This window comes from Palaemon carinicauda, chromosome 41, assembly GCF_036898095.1.
Source record: "Palaemon carinicauda isolate YSFRI2023 chromosome 41, ASM3689809v2, whole genome shotgun sequence".
Taxonomy (NCBI): Eukaryota; Metazoa; Arthropoda; class Malacostraca; order Decapoda; family Palaemonidae; genus Palaemon; species Palaemon carinicauda.
This window is the reverse complement of record NC_090765.1, coordinates 28,050,447-28,062,589: the sequence shown is the minus strand read 5'-3', so window position 1 is coordinate 28,062,589 and position 12,143 is coordinate 28,050,447.

Genomic DNA, 12,143 nt, shown 5'->3' with positions numbered 1-12,143 from the left:
TAAGTGATGACAATAAGGAGGTAAATGAACTGCACAGCAAAGAAGAACATCACTGCTCTTCTGAAACGGCCACCTCAGCAGGTACTTCGTTAGGTGGTGCAATATCTTTGTTATCTTGCCGTCCAGAAAAGCAACTTCTTTTCCCACTGATCTCTGTGCTCTTATCATCATCATTGCATTACTGAATTGCAATACATAAATCATATGCGAGTCCTGATCTTCAGCCATTGTCTGAAGTTTGTTGAGAGGCATTCCAGTGTTAGGCTGACTTCCTATTTGTTCCCACACTTGATACAAACCATCATTCTCTACTATTGGAGATATTCTAGCGCGAGCTGGAAAATACGGCAGAAAACCTTTAACAAGGTCGTTAACGACCGGGCAGGTAATTACCCTCCTGTTTATGGTGGGGGGACCGCCGATCGGTAGCTGCTGTTTACCTTCAATCGAATTCTAGCCGTCGCAGTGGTTGTTGTTACTCTTCTTAGAATATTTTATTTTCCTTTTTTCCTTTCCTCACTGAGCTATTTTCCCTGTTGGAGCCCTAGGGCTTATAGCATACTGCTTTTCCAACTAGGGTTGTAGCTTAGTAAGTAATAATAATAATAATAATAACACCGCTGCTCCTGGTTTTATTTGACTGGCAAACTAGCCTTTCTTTTTTGGTTTTTTGATTAATCCTTTTCCTTTGTTAGATGTGATGTCCTCTATTATGAGGAAGTGTTCCGGGTGCCTTCATGTCGCCGCTGGAGGTGGATCCTCTTTCCCTATGCCCTGGCTACAGAGGTCATAGATGTTCTGAGGCTCCCCATGCCAAGTATATATAAGTGGACATTGCAATACCTCCTCCTCCTCCTCCTCATCGTTCTCGCCCTCTTCGGAGGCTAGGAAGGAGAGAGAGAAGAGGAAAAGGAGAGTTCGCACTCCTTCACCCAGACGTTCTCGCCGGAGACACAGGCGACTTAGGAAGAGACATCATCGTTTACGCCTTCACCTAGATGTTCTCGCCTTCACCTAAATGTTCTCGCCGAAGAGATAGGCTATATATTAGACATCATCGTTCTTGCTCTTCCTCGCGTTCTGTCTCTCCTCGAGACTATACGTGCTCTTGGCACAAATCTAAGAAGAACGCTCCCTCTCGTCATTGTTCTGCCTCGCTGTCGTCTTTCTCTTGTGAGGGATCATTTAAGAGGCCAGGAGCGCGGCCAAGGGCAAACCACGTCCTGACCTCGAACCCTCTTCTTCCCATAGTAGTTTTAAGGTCTCCGTTCGCTCTAGAAAAGTCAGATAGAGCGCTTCTCCTAGCTTTCACTCCTTATCTTCAGAGAAGATCGCTCTCGCCTTCGACTTCTCGATCTCTGACCCTTTTGGGTCTCATGACAAGGAAACTTCGGTTTCCCGGTGTGCTATCCCTTCGTTTTCTCGCAGCTCAAGATGCTGAAACCTCGGGCTCTCATGCATTTAGTCTCGCTGACACTTCGGTGTCTCGTGACAATGGAAACTTCCTTTTCCCGTTGCTCTGGCCCTTCGGGTTCTCGCAACACAATCTCTAGGGGCACACACAATCACGCTGAACCTTCTGGTTCTCGTGAAACAAGTCATCAAGAGTTTTACTCTTATGACAGAGAGTCTTAAGACTCTTGTCGCGCAAAGTGTTCGCGCACTCTCAACCAACACTGCGCCCATGATCATCAAGAGTTTTACTCTTATGGCAGAGTCTTCAGACTCCTGTCACGCAAGGTGTTCGCACGCAATTAGCGCTACACACGCAAATCTCCGGTCATACACTCGCGGCCTTCAATCCCTCGCTCTCGTGTTTCAGACAGGACACCCTCCCCAGTTCCTTTGCTCCCTAATGAGTTAAGGATTACGAGTCTCTCGGAAACCTCGGAAGAAGTTGCAGGGGTTCGGCCCTTCTCTTCGGTTGAGAGCAGGTGGGAAAGGGGAAACGTGTTAGAAAGGCTAAAAGAAAACACCCGGATATCAGCGACGTAGAACACAATGCCGAGGGCTTCGGCCGCTCTGTTCGTTATCCTGTGCTTCATGTGGCAACTCATGAGCTGCCCATGTTACGAGGTAGCACTCGTTGTCTACCTGCAACTTGATCAGCTTGTTGGGAAACATAGATTGCTGCCAGGAAATTTGCCTCCAGGGGTTAGAGAACCTCCTCTTACGAGGGAGTGATAACCGTCCTCGGAATTGGGCTGCCTGAGAGAACCATCCCCCTTCTGAGGGAAAGCTTCCCCACTAAAGCCATTCAGCAACCTTCCCTCCTTCGTTGAAGAGTTGCGAACAGCTCGATGAGTTTTACCTCTGCTATCTCGTCCCCGAAGACTGTGCTTTCTCCCCTTGAGCTGGCGAAAAAGCAAGTCTAAGGCTTGTTCCTCCTTCGGGGGGAACTTCTCCCTTGTTTGCGAGAGAGATTATTACACCTACACATTTTTTTTTTCCCATAAGAGGTAGGAGAAAGCTTGGCTCAGGCGATGTCCTCCTTTGGGAGGACTTCTCTCTCGTTCACGAGGGAGATTATTACGCCTACGTTTTTCCCACAGAACTGGGAGAAAACTTGTCTTAGGCCTCCTTCGGGAGAACTTCTCTCTCGTTCGCGAGAGAGAGATTATTATGCCTAGGATTTTTTCCCATAGAACTGGGAAAAAGCTTGTCTTAGGCGATGTCCTCCTTCGGGAGGACTTCTTCCTCATTTGCGAGAGAGAAATTATTACGGCCACATTTTTTCGCATAGAGCAGGGAGAAATCGTGCCTTAGGCAATATCCTCCTTTTGGAGGACTTCTCCCTCGTTTGCGAGAGGTTATTACGCCTACGCTTTTCCCCATAGAGCAGGGTTCTCATGACCTCAGGAGTCCTTCGGGCCTCTTTCGCGCTGGACTTTTGAGTTCACATGACTTGGAACCTTCGAGTTTCAGTTACGCTGAGTCGTCGGGCTCTCGTAACAATTAGCAATTAGCTCATGCACGCAATTATCGCTATGCGTGCGACCATCGTCATCAAGAGTTTTACTCTTATGGCGGAGAGTCTTCCAACTCTCGTCAATGGTCTTCGCTATTACCTCCAGACACTCCGACTTCTTCCGTTCTTCCCCTTTCGATAAGAAAGATACAAGGGGTAAGACATAAGGTTTGTCTGCTACTCGCGTCTCCACTTTACCTGTAATAACATGCGAAGAATTAGCGCAGCCTGTGGATTCCACGGGAGAGCTGCCGTCAAGGGACTTAAAATCCTCCTATTTAAGGACTCTAAGAACTATGTGTAATATCTCATGCCTCGGCGATTTGCATCTGTCTCCTCGACCTCTTGACGCTCCAGCCTTAGACAGGCTATGTCGTCACCCCAAACCCTAAGACCAGAATTGATCTTCTGGCTGTGGCCTGATTGGTAACGTCTCTGACTGATGTTAGACAGTCTGGAGTTCGAGTCCCGCTCAGACTCGTTAGTGCCATTAGTCCCTGCAACCTTACCATCCTTGTGAGCTAAGGGTGGGGGGTTTGGGGGAGCTTATAGATCTATCCGCCTTCCCTGGTCCTAGCTGGAATGGAGAGGAGGCTTGGTCGTTGACCATATAATATGGTCAGTCTCTAGGGCATTGTCCTAACTGCTAGTGCAATGTCACTGTCCTTTGCCTCTGCCATTCTTGAGCAACCTTTAAACCTGGTCTGTTCGCCAAGATCAGAGATGTCAACCTTTCTCCTCTGATCTTGGATCCCTTCACGGCGAGGCTCACACCGGGCTAATCCTCGAAGAGAGACACTACTCTTCCTGGCTCTTCTCAGTCATAGAAGCCTCGGCAATGGAAGCGACTTTAATGTCCCTTCTGGCTTGGCACGTAGTCTGATATAGTCGGCTACCTCACGAGCCACGAGGACTTGTCAAACCAAGACTCCAGGCAGTCCCTCAGGAGTTCTTCGGGCCTCTTTCGCGCTGGACTTTTGAGTTCACATGACTTGGAACTTCGAGTTTCAGTTACGCTGAGTCGTCGGGCTCTCGTAACAATTAGCAATTAGCTCATGCACGCAATTATCGCTATGCGTGCGACCATCGTCATCAAGAGTTTTACTCTTATGGCGGAGAGTCTTCCAACTCTCGTCAATGGTCTTCGTTATTACCTCCAGACACTCCGACTTCTTCCGTTCTTCCCCTTTCGATAAGAAAGATACAAGGGGTAAGACATAAGGTTTGTCTGCTACTCGCGTCTCCACTTTACCTGTAATAACATGCGAAGAATTAGCGCAGCCTGTGGATTCCACGGGAGAGCTGCCGTCAAGGGACTTAAAATCCTCCTATTTAAGGACTCTAAGAACTATGTGTAATATCTCATGCCTCGGCGATTTGCATCTGTCTCCTCGACCTCTTGACGCTCCAGCCTTAGACAGGCTATGTCGTCACCCCAAACCCTAAGACCAGAATTGATCTTCTGGCTGTGGCCTGATTGGTAACGTCTCTGACTGATGTTAGACAGTCTGGAGTTCGAGTCCCGCTCAGACTCGTTAGTGCCATTAGTCCCTGCAACCTTACCATCCTTGTGAGCTAAGGGTGGGGGGTTTGGGGGAGCTTATAGATCTATCCGCCTTCCCTGGTCCTAGCTGGAATGGAGAGGAGGCTTGGTCGTTGACCATATAATATGGTCAGTCTCTAGGGCATTGTCCTAACTGCTAGTGCAATGTCACTGTCCTTTGCCTCTGCCATTCTTGAGCAACCTTTAAACCTGGTCTGTTCGCCAAGATCAGAGATGTCAACCTTTCTCCTCTGATCTTGGATCCCTTCACGGCGAGGCTCACACCGGGCTAATCCTCGAAGAGAGACACTACTCTTCCTGGCTCTTCTCAGTCATAGAAGCCTCGGCAATGGAAGCGACTTTAATGTCCCTTCTGGCTTGGCACGTAGTCTGATATAGTCGGCTACCTCACGAGCCACGAGGACTTGTCAAACCAAGACTCCAGGCAGTCCCTCCAGGAAGTCCTAACTGCTGAGGCCAAGACAATGGACTTCTTAACCGCTACAACAGCAACCATGTGGAGCAATTGGGTTTTCAAAAGGAAGAAATCAGTAGTTCCCAGACTTCCTTTTGTACCTCAGTGAGGAAAAGCTCCTCTCAGTCTTGGGGATTAAGGGCTATCGCTCAGCCTTGAGCCTCATCTGTAGACTGAGAAGGGGTTGACCTCTCCGCCTCAGAAGACATCACCTTGGTTGATTCGGGGTTTTGAGTGATCTTGCCCCCCAGTTGAGATTAAACCATCACTGTGAGACGTGTCTTACGTTTCCTGAAGGGTCTGCCCTATGAGCCCTTAAGGGCCACAGGCTACTTTCTGAACCCTAAGACCGTCTTCCTCGTACCTCTGTCCTTGGCTAAAAGGGTCAGTGAGCTACATGGTCTGTTTTACGTCGTCACCCATTCTAAGGGATGGGGGGGGGAGTGTCTCGCAACTTCGTACCGGCTTGGTAGCTAGACTCATAATCCTTCATCTACCGATGAGAGATTTCGAGAATTTCTGTTTTCCACCCTCAATAAGGTAACAGGATACAGACCAGTCGTTACTATGTCCAGTGAGGGCTCTAAAGAAATATCTGAAGCGCACCAGACCTTTCAGACCACGTCTCTGTCATCTCTTCCTTAGTACCAACAAGGTAAAGAAGAGAACCTCTCGCAACACCATCCCTTTCTGGCTCAAGAAAGTTATTGCGAGGTGATTTTACGGAGCCCATCAAGTTAGGGGAGTGGCTGCCTCACTGGTGTTTAAGAGAAATTTCTCAGTCTCCCAAGTCTTAGTTGCTGAGGTCTGGAAAAGCCAATCTACATTCACCGCTCATTATTTGAGCGACATGACACAGGTCTCTAGACACCCTTTCTATAGGGCCTATTGTGACAGGTCAACGGTTGCTGTAGCTACCTTATGACCTTTCAGGGGACAGTAACCATTGCCTGAGGATACTGGGTTACACTAGGTTTTAAGAAGGACATCCATCTATCTTCTTCGTCTCCTTCTCCCTCCCATCTGGGGATCCTAGCCTGTATCCAGTTTCAGCTGGACTCGCCAATGGAAATGAGGTATGATACTCATCTGATTCCTCTCACAGGGTATAAGTTATACTCATGGTCAAGAGGTTTCCCCTTTGCAAGGTCGGGGGAATCCTAAGTTTGAAGGGGTCAGAGTCGAATGTTCCTGACCCACTTCAGCCTGAAACATCTGTTTCCTCGAAGCTACAAACCTTCAGTCGTGCTGAGATTATGGGGATCTACAAAGAAAGAAGATTAACGGAAGATTGTTGCTTCAAAAGAGTCTAGTCTGAGGACTATCTTCCCTAGGAATAGGGAACTCCTTGGCCACCCTGGCCTCAAGACTAAGTCTCCTACAGTAAAGAATGAGGGTTTGTATCAAGTGTGGGAACAAATGACAAACTTATAACAGAGTTTGTATTTTTCCTAACATACAAACCCGAATTCTTTACCCAAATCTTCCCTCCATCACCGCCCCCTAGGATAATCCTAGCTAGAATCCGATTAAAGGTAAACAGCAGCTACCGACCAGCGGTCCCCCCACCACTAGCAGGTGGGCAATTATCTACCCTGTCGTTAACGACCTTGTTAAGGTTTTTCTGCCATATTTTCTAGCTCGCGCTAGAATATCTCCTATAGTAAAGAATTCGGGTTTGTATGTTAGGAAAAGTACAAACTCTGTTATAAGTTTGACATTTTTCCCCAGGATCTTCATGCTCATATTCTTCGCCCTTACTTGCAGACTTTTTTATCTCTGTTAGATCTTCATCTGTTAACAAATTTTAGTGGGCCTTGAACAGGTTATTTACATTATTATTAGCCATATCTGTGAAACCATCTTTTTTAGGCAGTTTTACTAGCCTTATTGCTTTATCTAGTTTTGAGTAGTGAATTTCATCTGGAAAAAATCTTTAGTAGTTGTTAACCCCTTCTGGCCATAATTTCTTATAGTAAGCATTGAGTGTTTTCATCTCGTATATCGCCTTCTGGATATTTTGGAGACACATTGAAATGATGTATCCACACCAGTAGGGCTCTTCCTACAGCGAGAAGTTATCAACCACATCCATAGACGTGATCAGATGTTACAAGGAGATTCGCTTATAAAGTGGTTTCAACAAATTGATAAAGTCTTGATCCATAGGCTGAATTAACAATGTTATGTTTGAGGTGAAGAAATCTATCTTTATGCCTTATATTACAGGTCATATTTGTGTCCTCCACCATTATCCATGAGAAAAAGAATCTAAAAATCAATGCTACAGTAAGCATCTTCCTTCGACACTAGAGTTCACTACCAGAAGCCTTAGAAGGAGAGGCCGAAACTGTTGACGGTCCTGAACCTGTTCTGCAACGTAAGGTTAAAATCATTTCACTCGGGAGGTCCATGGGGCTGGTTGTCAATGAGGACGACATTAATGAGCTTCTCAAGGAGCACCAAAAGGAGTTTACGATGGACGACCTTCATAGAAATGGATGACAGGCAAAGCAGATGGAGAATCCAGAACTATGGCCTTCCACAAGGGTTGGTGCTGGCACCAACGTTATTGAACATCTATACAAATAACCAACCACAGTACCTGAATATCCACAGGTACTCACAGTATACAGTATGCAGACAACCTGTGCATTTCCACACAATCAGATTCTTGCACCAACATCAAAGAAAGACGGTAAAGCACCAAGACTACCTCACCACCTACTAGAAAAAGTGGCACATCAATGACAATCAAGGCAAAACACAGGAGTGTGCCTTCCACCTAAACAATCACCAGGCAAATAGAAAGCTAAAGATCAAATGGGGGCAACAAAGAACTGGAAAATCACTCTTACCCAGCAAGTTACCAGAACCGGCATCCAAAATATCTAAGAGAATTGCTACACATTGTGCAGCCAGCAAATTGTGTTGACATGAGAATATTTACAGATGGTTTAAAGTTATTGGAACCTATATATATATGTCTACTGTAGGCTCTAGAGCCTTTAAATATGTAGCCGCGAGACTATACAATAATCTCCCATGAGACATCCTAAAGATGGAAGATGATAAGGCTTTCAAGAGAAAACTGAAGATTTTCTTGTTCTGTGAGTGCTTCGATAGTGATGATTTAACAATAAACGAGCAATATGCGGTGGCATCCACTCCATAATCATCGGGAGTAAGGCAAAGACTGAAATCCTGTAAAAGCTTCGCAATAGTGCATGCACTAGATCTAATTTGGTCACCTGCTCACAGTCTAGAGAAGTGGCAGAGAAGTGACCAATAGCCCTCCTGTGAGGTGCTGCCCAGCCCAAACGAAGGCCTGCCCAGTGGAACACTCTCACCAGGAAGGACTGAATAATCCTAAACAGCTTGGGTGAAAGTGGGCAAAACTGAAGGAAACCACCACAAATGGCAGTAAGCCACCAACCCTGAATGCTCTTGTGGTGCAACCCTACAAACAATGGAATACATCCTATGATGGTGTCCACTGACCCCACATTGCTCAGATCAAGACCTGAGAGAAGCAAACGACAACATTGGCACGATAACATATGATGAGCAGGCTTGTGTAATTGATATACTGTACAATATACTATAATCTCCACCATACACTTCTGCCACTAATTAGAAAATTAAAATGCATAAACAATTAGAAATTGAGGCCGAATTTCGTATTGTGCAGCAATGCCATAGATTACTTTATCTGGCGTGGGTTTATCTACAAATTGGGAATCTCACAAACACAATTGAAAAGCATGGACGACGAACGACCTCTTCCTGAGCTCGTTTCATTATTGCTTCCTGCTTAAGGATGAGCAGTGCTTAAAGAATCAAGGGTTAGAATTTGTTGAAGGTTTATCTAATCCTTTACCAATGCTCCAAGATATCCACCATTTATTTAGGCTGCACCATTGATATAGAGATGTATTCAGTCTTCCCAACACCACGTTACTTATCTAACCAATGGATCAGGGAGTTGTCAGAGGCCATTACAACATACATGTAAGGGTGTGACTACAGTTGGCCATCCTGCCCTCAAACTCATGCAATAATGGAATTCATTTACTATTGCTGACTCTGTTATAGAAGACTAATTTAAAGACGTGAATCTACAGATGGTAAATGCCTGCTGGAAATGTTGGTGACTCGATTGTGTAAGTACTTGGATTCAGTCCTGATGAGGCCTTCAGTCAGACAGTGAGGAAGACCGATGCAAAGAGGAATAAGGCATTAAACTAAAAAGGTTGGGGGGGGAGGTTGTTATGGATGCTGCATATAATTAAAAAATATGGCCTATAGTATGTACACTTCCATGGTGTGTGCCCTCAAGTTTATGTGTATCATAGATGAGTGTTTTGCTCCATATAATAACATATTGGAAGAGATGATTCATAAGCAGAAATAGCAGCCTATTACTTTTTTTTTTTAGTCTATAAGAAAACTTCATCATCCTACTCTAGCCGCCAAATCCCCTCAACCTTGGATCCCATCTATGTTGACCCCACTGGAACTCTACAGCAGTATGGTGTTGTTGACGAATTTCCTTCCCATTTCCTCATTAAAAATAGTAAAGATATTTTTCAGTATTTTTATAGCTCTCATGAATTGCATGTTATACTGTACAGTACATGCAATCTTGGATTTAATATGCTAGTAAAAACTATACTAAGTTTTTTTTGATGAGGCAGATTTGTACTCGCTCGCAAGGGTGTCCTTTTAGCTCAGAAAAGTTTCCTAATAGCTTATTGGTTGGAAGTATTTTGGTCTGAATAGCATCGTTTTCAAATAATTACCAAGTAATGTGAATTGAAACTTGTTTACTAACCTAAATTTCTCCCTGATATATGTTTTGTCAATGAATGATGTTAACAAATGAAGAGTTTATAAAGTATTGTGATGTTAAGTCTAAATTTGATAACACCTGCCGAAGTTAATGACAAGAGCTTGTTTTCGTTTGTTGGCTGCATTATTTTGTAACATTTTTTTTTTTTGTTCAATTGTGATGAAATATATTATGCCTAAGAAAAACCTGTCATTATGAACTTTCTATCAATACCAGAATCTATTAAAAACATGGAATTAATAAAACTTTCTATTGGTGAAAATTTGGCGGTAGGTAAAAGGAACAGCTTAGTCCTCGTGTCCAACACCAAAGCGGGGATGGAAGGGAGAACAATGGGTATTGCCATTGTAACTCAGCAGTGATATAAATTTGTTTAATTGGGATTTATATGCTATTTATGCAACACTATAGTAGTCTCAAACTGAAAGTAGTGCTATTAATAGAATCTAAACCTTTACAAAAAAAAAATAGAACACCCTCTCTATAAGTACCTGATCATAGGCTTATGATGTAAGTCTGTATAGAAAGGATTTGCTATTTTTAAAAGGTTTAGATTATATTAATAGCACTATTTTCAGTTTGAGGATACTGTACTGTTGCATAAAATACCAAACGAATTTATAATTTCACTGCAGTTACAACTGTGATTCACTTCCATCCCCGCCTGGTTATTTGACAGTAGGCTGTTCGTTTTACCTCCCTGAAATTTTTACTAATAGCAAGTTTTATTGATACAATGCTCTTAGTAGATTATGGTATTCAAAGAGTTTATAATATCTTTTCTCATGCTTAGTGTAATCACACATTTTTTTTCAATTATGTGAAAAGTTACGAAATTATGCAGCGTGCATCCTGTCATTGACATCGGCAGGTGTTTTTATTAAATTGACTTACCATCACAATACTTTATAATCTTTTTATTCTTTAACATTATTTATTGACAAAACATGTATCGAAGGGAGAAATTTAGGTCAGTAAAGGGATTTTGACGAAGGAAAAATCTATTTCTGGGCGAGGAACCTGTGTCGCTCCGTGAAATGCTCCTCTAGCACCATTTCTAAGGCATAGATGTTGCTGAATTTACCAGAGAAAAAAAGAGAGATGCATGGAGTGCCAGGAATAAACCTAGCTCGCTCACTCATTGAGTGTCGGTATTGAAAACTGGGGTGTGATTGAACCACAACCATAGATCCCTCACCAATTAGACCTCTCCTTCATCAACATCTCCCCACCCCCTATCCTCATTCCTCCTCAGCACTTGCGTTGATCAGACGTGTTTTGTTTTGCTCTGTGTTGTTTTGTGTTTTTGGAAGCTGTCCAACATTTTAGAGATCCCAGCTCCCATGTTAAGTATTATATGTCTGTTTAATTATGCCATTCGGACAAAAATACTTCCAACCAACCAGCTATAACTTTTCCAAGCCTAAAGGGCACAACTGCCTTAATAAAAAAATTAAGTATAGTTATTTCTTTATCAAAAATTTATATAGTGGTATAATTTATTTTTTTTATTTTTTTTTTTAAGAATTTGATTAATCTACATACTGTAGGTGTATCATGTTATTCAGCCTGTCCTTTCACTGCTTGACTAATGGTACCTTCACAGCTTTTTGTCCTCATTCACATCATCAGTTATTCCTATGTACACTATCATGTACACTAATCATTACTTTTCTAAGTTTATAACTTTTTAGTTTACAGCAGTGGTGATGAATCAGCTGTGTGTACAGTACATGTACTGCAATGCACAACTTATGGCCATTCACTTCATCTACATAACTGTCTAACAATATAGTATTACTGTAGGAAAGAGACCTCTTTGGGACATAAACCAGTAAGTTTACTCCTTTGTTTTGTTTTGAGTAGTTTTTTGGTATTGTACCTAAAATATACACCCTCCAGTACCTCCACAAGTGATCCCTTTTAATTAATGTAGTACAGCACACTACCCAATAGCAGCGATGACTAATTAAGTGTGGCAAGTAACATGTCTGTTACCTCCCCCCCCAAATTCTGAGGTGTAACTATAAGCCTTGTGACTCAAAGGTAAACTTTGTCAAAATAACCGACATTCAAAGGACTGATGCATTCTTTCCTTTTAGGCTGCCCTACGCCCAATTCCTAATTCTCTCTCCCCCCCCCCCTCTGTTGGTTTTTGTCTTGCTGTCCAACTATGGGGTTTTACCTGGTCGGAGGTTTTCTGTAGGATTCTTTTGTGAAAAATTAAATAGGCACCAGAAGTTACTGGGTTGTATTTGAACAAGTATACTGTAGTACTGTGTAATAATATAATTGATCTGTTTAG